This window comes from Callospermophilus lateralis, chromosome 1 (genome assembly GCF_048772815.1).
Source record: "Callospermophilus lateralis isolate mCalLat2 chromosome 1, mCalLat2.hap1, whole genome shotgun sequence".
Taxonomy (NCBI): domain Eukaryota; kingdom Metazoa; phylum Chordata; class Mammalia; order Rodentia; family Sciuridae; genus Callospermophilus; species Callospermophilus lateralis.
In genome coordinates this window covers 137,676,634-137,695,053 of record NC_135305.1, presented here as the reverse complement: position 1 = coordinate 137,695,053, position 18,420 = coordinate 137,676,634, and the positions used below count along the sequence as shown (strand labels likewise).

Genomic DNA, 18,420 nt, shown 5'->3' with positions numbered 1-18,420 from the left:
CATTACTAAATAATAGAAACACTACCAATTTTTTTGTGTTGATCTGGTATCTTGTAACTTTCCTGAATTTATTTATCAGTTTTAACGGTTTTTTTTTTTTTTTTTTTGGTTGTATGTAGGTTTTTCATGTCATCCATAAATACGGATAGTTTAGCCTCCTTCTTTCTGATTTGGATGCCCTTTATTTCTTTATCTTATTTAACTGCTCTGGCTAGGACTTCTAGTAATAATTTGAATGAGAGTGGTGAAAGCAGGCATCCTTGTCTTGTTGAAGGTCTTAGAGGAAACACATTTCCCAATGTTACGCTGTTAGTTATGGGCTTATCATTTACTACCTTAATTGTGCTGAGATATGTTCCTTCTATAACTAATTTATTGAGTGTTTGTCATGAAGGGATGTTGAATTTTACCAAATGCTGTTTTCTGTATCTATTGACATGACCATATAGTTTCTATCATTCTATTGATATATCATGTTAATTGATTTGTGTATTTTAAACCGGTGTTGCATCCCTGGGATAAATCCTACTTGATGATGGTGTGAAATGTTTTGGATGTGCTGTTTGATTTGGTTTGCTACTATTCTGCTGAGAATTTTTGCATATATGGTCCACCAGGGTCTTGGTCTGTAATTTTGGTGGTGTTGTATCCTTGTCTGGGCAATAAATTTTTAAGAATTCTCTCCTTCTTAATTCAGCCTTGAACTTTTCTTTGCTGAGAGTTTTTGTTTGTTTGGTGTTAGGAATTGAGCCCAGTGAGTGTTTAACAACTGAGCTACATCCCCAGCTCTTTTGTTAAATAAATAAATTAATTAATTAAAAAAAATTTTTTTTGAGAGAGAGGCTTTCAATAAATTGCCAAAGCTGGTTCCAAATTTGTAATCTTCCTGCCTCAATCTCCTGAGTAGCTGGGATTATACGTGTACACCACCGTGCCCAGCTGGGAGATTTTTAAATTACTGATTCAATTTCATTGCTTGCTATTGGTGTTTAGGTTGTCTATTTCGTCATGTTTCACTCTTGGTAAGTTATATATCCAGGAATTCATCCATTTCTTCTAGGATTTCCAATTTACTGGTATATACTTCTTTCATACTTCGGTGGTATCAGTTGTAATGTCTCCTTTTTTTGTCATTTCATTTATTTGGGTCTTCTCTCTTCTTAGTCTAGCTAGAGTGTTGCTAATTTTGTTTCTTTTCAAATAATCAACATGTTTCAGTAATTTTTGTCTCAATTTCATTTATTCCTGCCTTGATTTTAATTTCTTTCCCTCTACTAATTTTGAGTTTGATCTTTTTAAAAATAATTTTTATTTGGTCTTTTTAGATATACATGACAGTAGAGTGTATTTTGATATATTCTACATACATGAAGTATAACATTCTAACTAGGATTGCATTCTAATTGTTGTACATGATGTGGATTTTCACTGGTCATATATGAACATAGGAAAGCTATGTCTAATTCATTCTACTATCTTTCCTATTCCCATTCCCTCTCCCTTCCCTTCATTCCCCTATGTCTAATCCAATGAACTCCTATTCTTCCATCCTCCTCCCTTACCATGGTTAGTATTCAAATATCAGAGAACTTTGATGTTTTGGGATTGGTTTATTTCACTTAGCATGATAGCCTCTAGTTCTATCCATTTACTAGAAAATGCCGTAATTTCATTCTTCTTTATGGCTGTGTAATATTCCATTGTGTATATACACCACAGTTTCTTTAGCCATTCATCTGCTGAAGGGCACCTAGGTTGGTTCCATAGCTTAGCTACTGTGAACTGAGCTGCAAAAAACATTGATGTGGCTGCGTCACTGTAGTATGCTGATTTTAAGTCTTTTGGGTATAAGCTGAGGAGTGGGATAACTGGGTCAAATGGTGGTTCCATTCCAAGTTTTCTAAGGAATCTCCATATTGTTTTCCATAGTGGTTGCACCAATTTTCAGTCCCACCAGCAATGTATGAGTGAACTTTTTCTTCCACATTCTCACCAACATTTATTGTTACTTGTTTTCTTGATGATCACCATTCTGACTGCAGTGAGATGAATCTCAAGTGTAGTTTTAATTTGAATTTCTCTGTGCTAGAGATGTTGAACATTTTTTTATATATTTTTTGACTACTCATATTTCTTCTTCTGTGAAGTACCTGTTCAGTTCCTTTGCTCATTTACTGATGATGATTATTATTATTATTATTATTATTATTATTATGTGTTAGTTTTTTAAATTGTTTGTATATCCTGGAGAGTAATGATATATCTGAGGTTCAGGTGGCAAAGATTTTCTTTCATTTTGTAGGGTCTTTCTTTATGTTCTTGATTGTTTCCTTTCCTGTGAAAAAGCTTTTTAATTTGATACTATTCTATTTATTCTTTTTTTAAAAAAAACATTTTTAGTTGTAGATGAACATAATACCTTTATTTTATTTATGTATTTTTTATATGGTGCTGAGAATCAAACACAGTGCCTCACACATGATAGATCAGCACTCCACCACTGAGCCACAACCCCAGCCCCCATTTATTGATTCTTGATTTTACTTCTTGCATTTTAGGAGTCTTGTTGAGAAAGTTGGTTCCTAAGCTGACATGATGGAGAGTTGAGCCTACTTTTTTTCTAGTAGGCACAGAGTCTCTGGTCTAATACCTAGGTCCTTGATCCACTTTGAGTTTTGTGCAGGGTGAGGGATAGGAATTCAGTTTCATTCTATTACGTATAGATTTTCAGTTTTCCCAGCTCCATTTGTTGAAGAGGCCATCTTTTCTCCAATGTATGTTTATGGTTCCTTTGTTTAGCATGAGATAACTATTTAGTGGGTATGTCTATGTCTTCTATTCTGTTCCATTGGTCTGAGTTTGGCTTGATTTTGCTTTTCTAGTTCCTTGAGTTGCAGTGTAATTTATTTGAAATCTACTTTTTTTGATGTAATAATTTCTTACCATTAACATCTTAGTACTACTTTTGATGTTTCCCACAGGTTTTGTTATGCTGTGTTTCAAATGTCTATTGTTCTAAGAAGTTTTAAATTTTTTCTTTTTATTCATTGACCCATTTGTTGTTCAGGAGCCTAGTGTCTAATTTCCATGTACTTGTATAATTTCCACAGTTCCTCTTACTGATTTATAATTTTATTACATTTGGTCAGAGAAGATAAATGATGTGATTTCAATTTTTAAAAATTTATTGAGATACGTTCTGTGACCTACCATATGACATATCCTGGAAAATGTGCTAATGAGAAGAATGTGTATTCTACAGGTGTTGGACAAAATGATCTGTGAAGTATATCAGGCCCATTTAGTCTATAATACAGTTTAACTTCAATGTTTCATCATTCATTTTCTGTGTGGTTAATCTGTCCATTGATGAAAACAGGATGTTAAAGTTCCTAACTATTACTGTATTGGAGTCTACCTTTCCCTTTAGATCTAACAATATTTATTTTTCATACTTAGGTGACTCAGTCTTGGATGCATACATATTTTTAATTGTTATAGCCTTTTGTTGAATCCATTTTGTTTTGGGTGTTTTTGTTTGGTGGGGGTGGTAACAGGGATTGAACCCAGGAACACTTAATCACTGAGCCACATCCCCAGCCCTTTTTTATTTTATTTATTTTTTTCAAAGACAGCCTTGGCTATTTATGCATGTATGTATGAATGTATGTATGTGGTGCTGAGAATCGAACCCAGTGCCTCACACGTGCTAGGCAAGTGTTCTACCACTGAGCCACTTCCCCAGGCCTCCATGCCTTCACTTTCAATCTGTGTCTTTACCAGTGAAGTGAGTCCTTTGTAGGCAGCACAGAGCTGGTATTCATTTAAGTAGTATATATATTTTATTCATTCAAGTAGTATATATAATTTTTTAACTTGGGGAGTTTAACCCATTTACATTTAAAGTTATTATTATATAACAATATATTCCTGTCATTTTGTTCACTGTTGTCTGGTTGTTTTGTTTATCTATTGTTCCTTTCTTCTTATTGTTAATCTTTGTGGTATGATGGTTTTCTGTAACGATAAGGATTGCTTTACTTTCCATTTTTTAACTACATTAGTGAGTTTTATGATTTTTGTATGTTTCATGATGGCAGTTATTGTCATTCTACTTTTAACCTTAAGCATTTCTTTGTAAGGCTAGCCTAGTGGTGAGGAATTTCCTGTATTTTGCTTATCTGAGAAAGACATTTTTTCTTCTTCATTTCTGAAGGATTGCCTTGCTGGGTATTGTATTCTTGGCAGGTAAATGTTTTTCTTTCAGCACTCTGAATATATCTTACCATTCTCTTCTAGCCTTTAAAGTTCCCACTAAGAAACCCCTTAGTCTAAGGGAGATGCACTTATATGTGATTTATCATTTTTTTCTCTTGCTGCTTTTAGAAATCTTTGATTTTTGGCAGTTTGACTATAATGTGCCTTGGAGAGGATCTCTTTGGGTTCAATATAATTGGGGTTCTTTGAACTTCCTGGACCTAAATGACCAACTCTGTCCCAAGACTTGGGAAGTTTGCAGCTATTATTTTGTTAAATATGTTTTCTGTGCCTTTCTCCATTTCTTGTTCCTCTTAAGGTCCTATAATGTGAATACATGTTTACTTAAAGGCATCTCATAAGTGCCATAGGCTTTCTTCACTTCTCTTCCTCTGACTGGGTTAATCCTAAAGAACTGTCTTCAAGTTCAGAAATTACTTTTTTCTGCTTGTTTTAGCCTGTTGTTTGTGGCCCTCAGTTGTATTTGTTTCATTCACTAAATTCTTTTGCGGAAAGACTTCTGTTTGATCCCTTTTTAAGTTTTTTGTTAAATATCTCATTCAAATCATAAAGTCCTTTCCTGATTTCATTAAACCATTTGTCTATATTCCCTTGTATCTCTCCAAGCTTCCTTAAGATGGTTATTTTTAATTCCTTTTCAGGTTTTTCATAAATTTCCTTTTCCTTGGGGTCTCTTACTAGAGAATTATTGTGTTACTTTGGGGTATCATATTTTCTTCCTTTTTCATGTTTCCTGTGTCCCTACGTTGATATCTGTGCAGCTCGTGCAACAGTTGCCTTTTCCAACTTTTTGGAGAGATTACCATCCCTACCTTGGTATGGAAACTTTTTCCTATAGATAGGTGTAGAAGTGTCAGTTCAGTATGACATGTTAGAGTTGATTCTGGGTTGATACAGTAGTGTGGTTTCTGTATAGTTTCTTCAACTATTATCCTCTCAACGATATCTATGGTTATCTGTGACTGAGGCTATGAGTGTTTGTAACCGTGGTGGTGTGATGTGGTTTTGCTAGAAATAAGGCTGCTACACCAAACATGGGGTCCACAGACGCTGTAGGCCACTGATTGTGTGGCAGGCTCTCTACTTGGTTGGCTGACAGATTGGGTTTGTATACTTGTGGACTGTATAGTAGGTTCACTGGAGGGGAGGAGTTGCCACCTTGATGGCTATCAAGGCTGGGTTCGGGTGTGTATTGTTGTTGCAAGCTGGTCAGCTGTGCAGCTGGTCCATAGGGGGCAGGATGAAGCTGTTACCTTGTTGGCTGTCAGGTCATGCACAGATGTATACAAAGAAATATCAGGTCCCTGGTTGTATGTCAGCTTTCCCTCTGCAAGTTCAAAAGTTCCCTGGAATGTGGGTGCCAAGAGGGTTTGGAAGCCAGGGTCTCTGCCTTTTAGATAGACCTAGGATTTTAGCAGTTGGGGTTGTGGTTCTGCAGTTACTCATATAAGCATAGTGAAATGATGGCAGAGTCTCAAGAATAAAGGTACACTGTGCCCACTAGTCCTCTAGGTGATATGCATTCTAGCAGCAGATCCAGTTTCAAGATGGCAGTAAGCCACAGCAGTTTAGGTCATGGTGGGTAGAGGGTGTACAATGTGAAATCCTATTCTGTGGCACAACAGCCTTGTGAACTGTGGGAAACTCTCCAAACCATGTTTGGGTCGTTAAGGGCTCCTAGTCATCTACAGAAGAAATGGAAACCAATGGGAGTCTCTAGCCTATTATTATTTTTTTTTAGAAACATAAGTCTGTCTTCGCCTCAAGCTGATCTGAGTTGGGGAAATGGTATGGGAGAGGCAGGGTGACTCAGTCTCCTCTCTATGGTGCTATATTATTATTTTTTGTTTGTTTTGTGCCCTATAGGGATTTTACAACTTCCCTTCTACTCTCTAGAGTTTGTGCTTATCCATCCAGTCAAAATATAGTTATTTATTCTTTGTGGAGGGGATGAGCAACAAGCAACTTATTTGGCCATCTTGCTGACATTACTCTCCTAGAGGGAAATTTATAGCATTAAAATACTTAAAATAGAAAATAAAAAAGGTCTCCAGATCAATGACCTACCTTAAGAAATTAGAAAAAGAGGCACTAAATAAGGCCAAATTCAGCAGAAGGGAGGAAATAATAAAACTAGTGAAGAAATAAATGAAATGGAAATAGTACAACTATTTTCAGATGATTTTTCTCTAATACAGAAATATTACAAGAAAATCTGGGTTTTTTTTGAATCAATAAAATTGGTAAGTCTCGAGCTGAAATGACAATGATAAAATGGGAAAAAAAAAAACAAATTACAGCAACTAAAGAAGGGTTATCATTCAGACATGAGAAACATTAAAAGAGTAATAAGAAACAGCGTGAGCAACTCAATGAACATATATTCAACAACTTAGATAAAAATGAAAAAGTTGAAAACCACAGAGTAGTTGAGGAGACCTGAATAGCCCTATATAGACTTTAACAATTGCATCTTTAGAGCCAGATGTGGTGGCACATGCCTGTAATCCCAGTGGCTCAGGAGGTTGAGACAGGAGGATTCCAAATTCTAGGCCAACCTCAGCAACTTAGTGAGACTGTCTCAGAAATAAATACATAGATTAGATAGATAGATAGATAGACAGACAGACAGACAGACAGATAAAAACAAATGGCAAGGAATGTAGCTCAGTGGTAAATTGCCCCTGGGTTAAATCCCCAGTCCCCCAACACCAAAAAAAAAAAAAAAAACACACACAAAAAATAGGGGCTGGGGATGTGGTAGCACGCTCACCTAGCATGTGTGAGGCACTAGGTTTGATGCTCAGCACCACATTAAAAAAAATAAAGTTATTGTGTCCACCTAAAAAATTTAAAAAACAAAACAACAACAATAAAAAAAAAAACCCTGCATCTTTAGGGTCTTTTGTTTTCTTCAGTGGTGCTGGGGATTGGACCCAAGGTGTCATGTATGCTTGGCAAGTATAAACCACTAAGCTACATTCTCAGCCAGCATTTTCAGTTTAAATTCTTACAAAAACAAAATAGATACAACATTCCAGCCCACATGACTTCTAAAAAGTTCTACCAAATATTTAAAAAAGAAATAAAATTGGTCCTACAGTTTCTTCCAGAAAACAGAAAAAAAAAAAAAGAACACTGCCTAATTAATTTTATGAGGCTAGCAATATCCTAATACCCAAACCAGATAAAGGTAGTACAACAAAAGAAAACCACAAATATCCCTCATAAATGTAGATAAAAAAATACTCAAAAATAGCAAATCAAATCCAACAATATATAAAAATAATACATCATAATCAACTGGAATTTACCTTAGTTGACTCAATATTCAAAATCTATCAATATAAATCACATTAACACACTGAAGAAAAACCATAGGACTATATCCAATGATAAAAAAAGAGTATGGGCAAAATGTAACATCCAAGCATGATTTTTAAAAATCTTTCAGTAAGTATCATTCATAAGAGAAAAAAATTATAAACTTGACTCAATAAAAATAGAAACTTTTGCTCTTTGAAAGATACTTTTGGGCTGGAGTTGTAGCTCAGTGGTAAAGTGCTTGCCTAGTATGTGTGAGGCACTGGGTTTGTTCTCAGCACTGCATATAAATAGACAAAATAAAGGTCCATTGACAACTAAAAAAAATTTTTTAAAGAAAGATACCATTAAGAAATTGCAGGGGTTGGGAGTATAGTTCAGTGGTAGAATGCTTCCCTAGATAGGATGCACAAGGCCCTAAAGAAAGGAAGGAAAGAAGGAAGGGAGGAAGGGAGAAAAAGAAAGAGAGGAAAAAAGAAAGACAATCTACAGAGAGAAAATATTGCAAATTTTTAAAATCATATATTTAGTAAAGAGGGCTAGAGGTATAGCTGAGTGTTAGAGCTCATGCTTAGCATGTGCAAGGCCCTGAGTTCAATCCATACACAGAGAGAAAAAAAAAAGAATTCAATTTGTATAATGAACATAAATAATTTTCCAAACTCAGTACTAAAACAACAAAATTTAAGATGGGCAAAAGAAATGCTAACATGGGTATGTAGCTCAATGGTAGAGTGCTTGCCTAGTATGCTCAAGACCCTGGGTTCAATCCCCAGTACTGCCAAAAAAAAAAAAAAAAAATAGTGCAAATGGCAAATAAGAACTTGAAAATATACTCTACACCTATGGTTATTAGGGACATGCAAATTAAAACAACAAGAAAATGCCATCAGAATGGCTAAAATTAAAAAGACTGATCATTCCAATTGTTGGGAAGTATTGAAACTTTCATACACTGCTGATGGGTTTATAAAATGGTACAACCACTTTGGAATAAATTTTGGTCATTTCTTTAGAAAACAGTCCCACTCTGGAAACAACCCAAATACCCATCAACAGCTGAACAAACAACGGTATATACACACAATGGAATATTTCCATACTCTACAGTAAAAAGGTAGGAAGTACTGACACACGCTTTGATGTGAATAAATCTCAAAATAATTGTGTTGGGTGAAAGAAGCCAGAAAAAGAGTATACTGTGATTCTATTTATATAAAATTCTAGGAAATGCTAAGTGGGCTAAAGTGATGGAAAAGCTGATTAGTGGAGACCTAGGGATGGGAAATGCAGGGAAGTGGAAAAGGGAAGCACACAAAGGAACAGGAAGAAACCTCAGGGACAATGATTATCTAGAGTGTAGGGATGGTGTCAACAGATAGTGAAAACTATCTATTGCTTTAAATATGCGCAGTTTATTGAATATAAGTATACCTTGTGTAAAAACAAAAGCCATTAGCATTAAACAAACCAATTAAAAATATACAAAAGATTGGAACAGACATTTCACCTAAGTAGAAATATAGATGGCAATTACAAAAAGATGCACAACATTAGCTTTTAAGGAATTCTAAATTAAACCCATAATGAAATACCACTACATACCCATTTGAATGGCTAAAATTAAGGGGAAGAAAAAGAAACCAAAGGCTGGCAAGAATGTGGAGCAACAGGAACTTTCATACATTGTTGGAGAGAATGAAAAGTGGTATGAGCACTCTGAAAAACAGTTTGGCAGTTTCTTATAAAAAAATAGGTATGTGTTCTACTACCCAGCCACTCTACTCATGGATATTTAGAAAAAATGAAAATTTATGTGCAAATGAAAAACTATACATGAATATTTAGTTTCTTTCATAATCATCCCAAATGGAAAACAACTCAAATGGCCACCCTCAGGTGAGTAGAATACTATTCAGCAATAACAACAACAACAACAACAACAAAAAAAAACTACTGATAAAACACAACAACATGGATGAGTCTCCAGATAATTATGTCAAGTAAAAGGCTACCACTGTACAGTTCTATTTGTATGGCATTCTGAGAAAGGCAAAAAAGAAGGTCTGAGGACCAATCAGTGGCTTCCAGAGGTCAGAAAAGGGGAAGGGGTTCACTGCCAAATGCCATGAAGGGGAGGATTTTGAGGGAAGGAGCAATTTTCTGTGTCCCATTTGTGATGGTGCTGGCAAAGTACATCTAATAATAAAATATCCATGAGTCCATACTGAGGTAAAGAAATGACTGAATAAATTTAAAAATGGGGAAGGAAAACAAATCTCCCATGCAGAATTCTCCTTTACATCGCTATTCCACTCTAAAAGGGGGATTGTATAACTTCTACCCTTCAAGTATGGACTGTGCATGAATTTTCTGCTAAAAGTATAGTAAGAAAAGGGAGAAAAATAGTAATTTTACAGTGGAGAAACCTGGCAAACACTACTCAACCAGGTCATCAACAATGATAGGTCGTGTTGATATGAACCAATGATATGACAAGAAAATAAGAATGACACTTTACCTTTGTGGTCTTTCTTCTCCAAACCTCAGTCTAATCATGAAAAAATAGGCTACAAATCCCAAAGGGTCTTTCTACAAAGTAACAGACTTTTGTATCTCAAAATTGTCAAGGTCATTGAGGATAAGGAAAGTTGAAGAAACTCACAGCTAAGAAGAATCAAGGGAAACAAAAGACTAAATATAACATGAGATCCTGGGCAAGATCCTGGAACAGAAAAATAGGACATGAGGTAAAAACCTTGGTAAATCTGAATACAATCTGGGTTTAAGTCATTAACAATGTATGGATACTGGTTCCTTAGCTGTACCTATTTAAGATGTTAACAAGGTCAAGAGGGCTCAGACAGGCTTCTAGGTAAAAGTTAACAGTGAGCTATTGCTCTCGTGGCCATTTTCTGGGAGGCTATATTTGAAATAAAATATATGATATCTTTGTGCTATTTTTTTGTGCTATAGTTAAGGGTGTTTAATTTACTACTAACATTATAAAAACTCAGCTTTAGAGAGAATTCCTAATTCTGCTCAAGGTGACTATAAACAGATTTAAAGTCAATTTCAAGTGTTTCTCCTACTTGAAATAATTCATCATCTTATTTCTGCCCAAATATAGATTTATTCAAATTATCAAAGGTGCCTCCTCATTTGTTGAAGCAATACTAGCAATGACTTTTATCATTGTTTCTTCAAAAAGACACCTTTTTCTGATGCAAGCAGAGCAGCACGCCAGGCAAAGAAAGAAGGCCATGCTGTCTCCTTTAGCCTAACCTACTTTACCTGTCTTTGAGATAGACAGAAAGATTCAAAACCAACCAGGTTTGCAAGCAGCAAGAACATGGCCATGAGGCTCAGGGCAGACATGCAAGTAGCATTCAAGTAGAATTCAGGGCTTCCCCCCACCTCCTGCTCATCTTCCAGAGTACACCTGGAACAGGAAAAATGCTCCCTTTCCTGCTGTCCTCCCCTTGTCTGTCTGATAAGAACAGACAACAAGACCTGCAACCTCAGAACTGGCCCTGCACTATGGCCTCAGCCAGCATTCTCATTCTTCCAGCCAGGCCCACACAGCACACTCCATGTCACTGGCATGTCTAGGCCCACTCACTGGTACACTGCCCAGTGCTGCTGCTTTAAACCAAAAAATCCAGGTCTGAACACACCCTTCCTCATCTGTGAAATGCATGGAGATCCAGGGGACTCAGTGGACATGCGTAATTCATCAGAAACCAGTTCTAACACCTTTCTCCAAGTCTGCCCAACAGTAACCCCAAGGTTAGTATCGCTTCCATAGCCTTAGCTCTAAGCCCAAGACAGGTGGGAGGAGCCTGTGAGAGATGCTGAGGCCCCTGAGGTGTGGTCCTGCCTTAAAGAAAACCTAAGACACAACCTACATCAAAAGAGCCCAAACTTGTCTATGTAGGTTACAGAAAGACTGTGCTCCAGATGAAAACAGGGAAGGTACAAGCCTGTTGGGATGATAAGACCGTTATGTCATAACCTGCTGCCCATGACCACAAAGAACTGGTTATGCTCCCAAGCTAAGGAAAACATACCATACACCCCTGCTTGAGCCCTTGGACTATCAGAGCCAGCCTTGAAGGACACCCAGTTCTCTGCTGGTCTCACCCAGCTCAGGACCAGCCTGGGAAAGATCTGAGTAAGCCAGGCCAGCCATAGCATCAGCAACAGCCACAGTCCTGCTGGTGCCCACACAGATCCCTCCCTGGTCTTGAGCGCGGGAAGCAGGTCTGGCCATGGTAACTCAGACTACACAAAGAAATCATTTCTGGAATGGGGCTCTGTTTGGCGATTCAGTCAAAGGCGCACTTCATAGCTCCTTTCCAAATCCTGTGCATTGTCAGGGCCCTTTCCCCTTTGAAGCCTCGCTGAGTGATTGAAGCGTCTACTTTCTGAGGGGCAGATACCACTGGGCTGGTAATCTGACTCTAAGCCACGGGATAAAGGTAGTTTGTTTCCTCTCAGCCCATCTGTCAACACCTCCTCAGTAATTAGCCCTAATTATTACAAAGGGCCGGCCTCCCATTCGGTTATTAAATCAGAAATAGTATCATGGTCGGGCATCTGTCAACGTCCCGACTGGCGACCTTCGATTCATTGAATCCTCTGTCAGTATCCGCCTTGGGAAGCGCCCAAGCAGGCAGGGAGGTAGCAGCTTCAAAGATGTAGATCCTGGGGAGGAATTCCAGGGATGCAGGGAAGCAGGGAGGGTGGGTACTATGCACCCCAATACCAGTGCCAAGATGGGAGCTGGGCACCGTCCACTGCAAAGCAGTGAGGATACAACCCAATCACAGTTACTTCCACCTGCCAGGGCTGACTGATGTCATCTTTGTACTTATGGAGGGGGGTTGGAGTTGATAAGGCATACCTTCAAAGGCCCCTTCTCCTGAAAGACAAGGTGGTCCCCCCAGGCCTGCATCTAGCACATCCATCTCCAGATGAAGCAAGCAGACTGTGCCTTGACTGACAGCTCAGCCTGAGGCCCACTAATGCCCTGCACCAACTCAGTAAGGGTGTTCAGGAAAAACACCTAGAAGAGAAAGCCAAGCCCTAGCTTCAGGGAACCCTATTCTGAGCCCAGCATAACCTGGGTAACACTGTAGACAAGGCATCTCCTGAGAGCTGGTGTTTTACTAACACAACAGAACTTGGACTGGGCATAGTGCCCGCTACATGCCCATAATCCCAGTGACTTGGTATGCTAAGGCAAAAGGATCTCAAGTTTGAAGCCAATCTTAGCAACTTAGAAAGGTCCTTAGCAACTTAGCGAAACCCTGTCTCAAAATAAATAATAAAAAGGGCTGGGGATGTAATTTAGTGGTAAAGCCTACTAAATTCCCAGTCCCAAAAACAAAACAAAAAAAGAACTTGGGTTCTAGTCATAGACACGATTTCCATGCTGGAGTCAAAATCACTGTAGTCCTGAAGAACATGCAGTAAGGATGATCACTACTTCCAGCCAGGGAAAATGGTCTGCTCATTCCACCACTGAAGCCTTTAGCTCCCACAAAAACCAGCTTTGGCTTCCTGCTGAGAGGCTGCCTCTCTAAGCAGGATCCAGGGCCTCAGGCCAGGCACGGACCTTACCTACATATACACTGCCTGAATACCTGACTGGTTCTGTATATTCTCCTTCTAGACAGACCCCACTGATTTAGGGAAGGGAGCAAGTTACAGCCCTGTGTTCCTGAATATTCTCCTCTGCTGGAGACATGGCCCAAGTGGGCTAGTGCCCAAATAGAACTGATAGTAGCCCACCTGCCAGTCCCTCAAGGCCTGTTCTTCTCCCCAGTGGTGTCACCACCAAGTCCCTGCTGGGTATTTAGCACTCAGATCTAGTGGCCAACAATTATGTTGGCAAGGATAGGCCAGCTAAAACAGTAGGAGTGATCTCATGAAGACCTAGACATGGTTGGTTTTCTTCCTTGGTGGGGTCTGGAATCTTCTTGGCTGGAGCATGAATCTTCTTGTGGTCAGCTTCAGTATGAGAAGGCAACCTGCAGTTTTGGGTGCTGAGCAGGTGTTGAGGTGTTGAGGGCACAAGTCACAGATTGAGGTTGGAGGAAATGCCAGAGTGAGGGGCTGCTGGGCTGTAGAAGCAGGCACGGGGGTGTCTCTCCTTGAATAGGAGACTCAAGCTGAGGCTGAGGACATCTGTCTCTTCAGAAGCAGGTTAGAAAAGCTTGTAAGATGGCAGGAAGGAAGCCTGACTGAGGGGGATTTTTAGCAGCCTGTTTGCTAGGCATTTCCAGGCAGAGGTAGGAACCCAGCCAGCAATGGGCCACCAGCTTTACTGTATCTAGAAAACACAGGGGGAAAAAAAATAGTGCTCTACAGGAAGCATGACCATTCCCATGTGCTACAGCTAGCTACAGCTCACCCCTGCCAAGATGCCCAGTCCACCAGAGGCCACTGCCTGCCCCATCAGAGAGGAACAACACTCATGTAGGGTAGGATCAGGGGCCAATCCCCTTGGGTCTCGGGGATGGAGATTATGTCCAGGCAGTTTGTGGGAACACAATCTGACTTAAAAGAGGGATCCCTAACCACAAGTGTTGAAACATTATGACAGAGACTTGCATATCCTATGGTAGAAGCCACCTCAGGTGGCAGGAGTCCCCTATCACACTCCTGGGGTAGTGTGGCCAGCTGTGTGCCTCATGGACTCCTAAATACCCACATCTGATACAATGCTGGCTGTGCACATGCTCACACATTTCACAGCAATAGGTCTACCACATCGACAGATATGCAAATAAAGGTGAAAATCAGTCTCCCTGGGCACTGTAAATGGGCACTTCCTTCACTGAGGAATCCCTACATGCATTGCATGTGACAAAGGAGACATCTTTGTAGCTCACACATACCACCCCTCAGCCTCCAAGATGCAAGATACCACTCTTGCAAGGTGTCTCCACTGTGCCTCCATGATACAGTAGGCTCTCAAGCACCCAGTCACACTTCCACTGTCCACCTGCCCTCACAGGGCTAGGGCTGCTCCAAAGGCCCAGGACTGGGCAGCATAAAGACACAGAGAAATAGGGACAGAATGGGGGTGGTGGGTCCAGACATCATTTTTCACCCATCTAGTGGCCCAGTCACTAAGAAGGACATAAGAATCTGGCAAATATATGCTCACTTACCACCACTGGACCCAGTCCTGTGCAGTGAGACCCTTGAGACCAGGAGGGAAGAATTCAGCTGCTGAGGAAACCTTGAAGGCCAGGGCTCTTCCTCCACTGGCCACCCACAGTGTTTCCGAGCAGTGTTGTATGGCCCCTCTACAGAGGACACTGTGGCCCAGAATAAAATCTATGAGAATTCAGAGCTCCTATTGTCCTGTCTGAGCTTGGTCAGGCTGCTGACAGGCATTACTGGAGCAGGGTGAGGGGCACATTAACACCCATGATACCCTATTGTGTTTTTAAATTAGCCAAAATAATCTGGAAAACAAAGGGTAGTGATGGATATTTCGCTACCAGAAAAATCAACACAACTTATAGAGTCAAAATACCTAATATGGGATAGACCAGACCACAGTTCTATTGATTTGTAAGGCTAGGATGGCACTGAGTGGTTGATGACCTGGGTAGGTCCATGCCTTGTGGAAAAAAGAGAAACGAGATCCTCTACTACTTGAGATATAACAGGTTATGCTCTGGAAAACACAAGCCCCCAACCTAGCAGCTTAACACATCAAAAATTTATTTCTTGCTCATATTACATATCCATTGAAGTTGGCAGAGAGGCTGTGCCCATCACAGGCCCTTGATGAAGATAACAGACTCTCCTTCCACCAGTCACACTGACAGACTCCAAGTTTGGTGTAAAAGACAACACATTAGATGATGTCTTTGAACTCCCATGAAGGAGAAAATTCCTTAAATTTAAGTAATAAAAAGAACTCCACAGACATAACAGCTGAGCATTGCTATTCAAGGGCAGAAGAGACTCAGCAATCCCATGCCTCAGCACAGGCACCAGGGTCTAAAGAAACCTTGCACAGAGCCACAGAGGGCTCTCATAGTAGCAGTCCAAAATTGTGAAAATGAAAAACAAAACCAAAGAACATTGTTATTAGCTGAATTGTGTCCCCCTATATTCTTATGTTAAAGTCCGAATACTCATTTCATAGAACATGACTCTATTTGGAGATGAGGTCTTTAAAGAGGTTATTAAGGTAAAATAATGTCACTAAGGTGGGCCCTGATCCAATATGCCCAGGGTCCTATACGAGATTAGGAAAGACATATGCAGAAGGACTATGTGAAGACATAGAAAGAAGATAGCCATTCACAAGTCTCAGGCCTCAGGACAAACCAACCCTGCCTGCTCCTTTATCTTGAGCTTCTAGTTTCCAAAATTGTGAGGAAATAAATGTCTGTTGCTAAGACATTGGAGGTTATTTTTTTTTTCGGTTGTTTGATGAACCTTTTTTTTTTTTTCAATGTTTCATATGTTGCTAGTTTTTTTAATATTTATTTTTTTTTAGGTGTAGATGGACACAACACAATGCCTTTATTTTTATGTGGTGCTGAGGATTAAACCCGGGTCCCGCCTGAGCTAGGCGAGCGCTCTACCACTGAGCCACAATCCCAGCCCCCCTTTATTTACTATTTATGTGCAGTGCTCCCAACCCCATTGGAGGCTTTTGTCATTGCAGCACAATCTAACTGATGCTGACAGACACTGCAGGGGTAAACAGTTTAATTTGCTTTATCCCTTTATTGTTGGATCTGTGGGCTATCCTAGTTTTGCTGATAATAGTGCAGTGACACCCACAAGGTAGTCACAAGGGTTCGCTCAGGCTCTAGGCAAAGCCCTGTAAGAACGTGATCTTCATTAAACCCTCCTGAATGCCCAAGGAGGACAAAATATTTTAATAGTTCAGAGAGATAAGTTGAGGAGGCCAGGTGTAATCAAGCACAAGTCTACCCTTGGAAGTCACATACTATGGTCGCACTGTGCCACAACTACCTGTGGCATGAGCCTCCATGCATATGGGCAAGTGATCAGAGTACATGTATATGTACCCAGAACTGTTATGGATAGAACTGAAGGGTTTTATATACCCATCCAATAACAAGACAAAGTCTGCTTTTCCATACCTTCATTTACCTTTAGAAATTCTGCCTACCTAAAACTTTTAAATCCTGGAATCATAAGAAAAAAATCCATAATTTTGTGACTTTTTAAAAATGTTGCTATCTTGATATCTTTAATCTATCTGGAATACACACTGGCACCAAGAGGTAGTAAGTATCCAGTTTACTATTTTCCAGATGGCCAAAATCAGTAGTGCCAACTGCTTTATTGAACAACTCACTTTACTTCCCATTAATTTGAAATAATTCAACTATGTACTAAATTTTCATATTTATGTGGCTCTATTTCAGAGTTCACTATTTTTTATTCATCTCTCCATATAGATACCCAAGTACTTTAAATAATATAGTTTTGTAAAATACTCTCAACATCTAATATGACCTTTTATTCTCAGTACTTCCTCTTTTAAGATTTTCCTTAAAGACAGATACTTGGGAAAAATAAAAAACCAACCAACCAACCCTATGCTAGTACCTTTCACATCTTATTTTTAGGGAATAAAACCTATGTGTATTTCCAAGGAAAGTGAGAAACAGACATTAATGTGAAAATGAAAAACATTGTTATTAGCTGAATTGTGTCCCCCTAAATTCTTATGTTAAAGTCCGAACACTCATTTCATCAGAACATGACTCTGTGGAATGATCCTGGAAGGCAGGATCAGCACTAGGTCCATCCCTGAGTATGTCTAGCAAACCCTACCAGGCTTTGCAATTTCCAAAGAACTCTCCTCTGGGTCATCTGCCCTGTATGCAGGTGGCAGCAGGAACAAATGACCCAAGGCCTCCTTACATGCGCCATGCATGAGGCATAGCCTTCTCTCCTAGCCTTTGGTTGCCTTCTTTCCCAAGGAGTGGTAAAGCAGCTCAGTAACTGCCTCTCACCAGCAGGTACAGCTGCTTCTGGTAACAAAGTCACTTTACAACACTGTATACACCACCTGTGTAGGACAGGCTATAGCCCCCACAATTCTTTCCTCCATACCATTGCACAGGAACTCAGAAATGGACAGTCTGGCTCCTGCTGCTGCAATGCCCCCACTCCTTTCCTTTTAGAGAAGAACCCAATCACAATGAATAGGACCCATTTCCCAAATTAAAAACAGGTCATATGGACTCTTCTAAACACTTGTCTTCCCTGCCTATTGATAGAGATGCCACAGTTAACACTTAGAGGTATGTGGACTATAAGTTACCCTGGCAGAACAGGGGAAAGCAGGAAAGATAAGAACTTTAAGCTGAAGGTGCATCAAATGGAAGGCAGTTGTACAGAAGTCAGCAAAATGGTTAGAGGTCAGCTGGATGACTGAGCTGACCATTCAAGTAGCTCCAAGTTCTAGAGACATGGGCAGGCCAGGCCACAGCTGGCTGGAGAGGTATAAGAGAACAGTCTGTCCTGGCCCTGAGCAATCATATGGTGGGACAGCTGTGTGACCCTGACAGGACAAGGATTAGGCCAGGATGTCTAGAGATTTCTAAATCTGAATCAAGAATGCATATCAGTTTCTTCTGTCAGGTTGCTTATTTTCCTTCAGGTTCCTAAAAATAGCTTTTCACCTATTCCAAGATTTCCTGCTGTACCTTGAAATAATACACATAAAACCACCTGAACCCAGAGCCTTTTAAAAGTAAGTTACGAAATAAAATAATACCAACACCTATTTTTCTGAAAATA

General features: G+C 39.6%; 1 protein-coding gene across 2 annotated transcripts in view; it reads right to left on the bottom strand.

The window, feature by feature from the left end:
• The window catches only part of Gnb1l (G protein subunit beta 1 like), a 70,271-nt gene that overhangs the window by 45,874 nt on the left and 5,977 nt on the right, over positions 1 to 18,420 (bottom strand). The gene's annotated exons all lie outside the window — the stretch shown is intronic.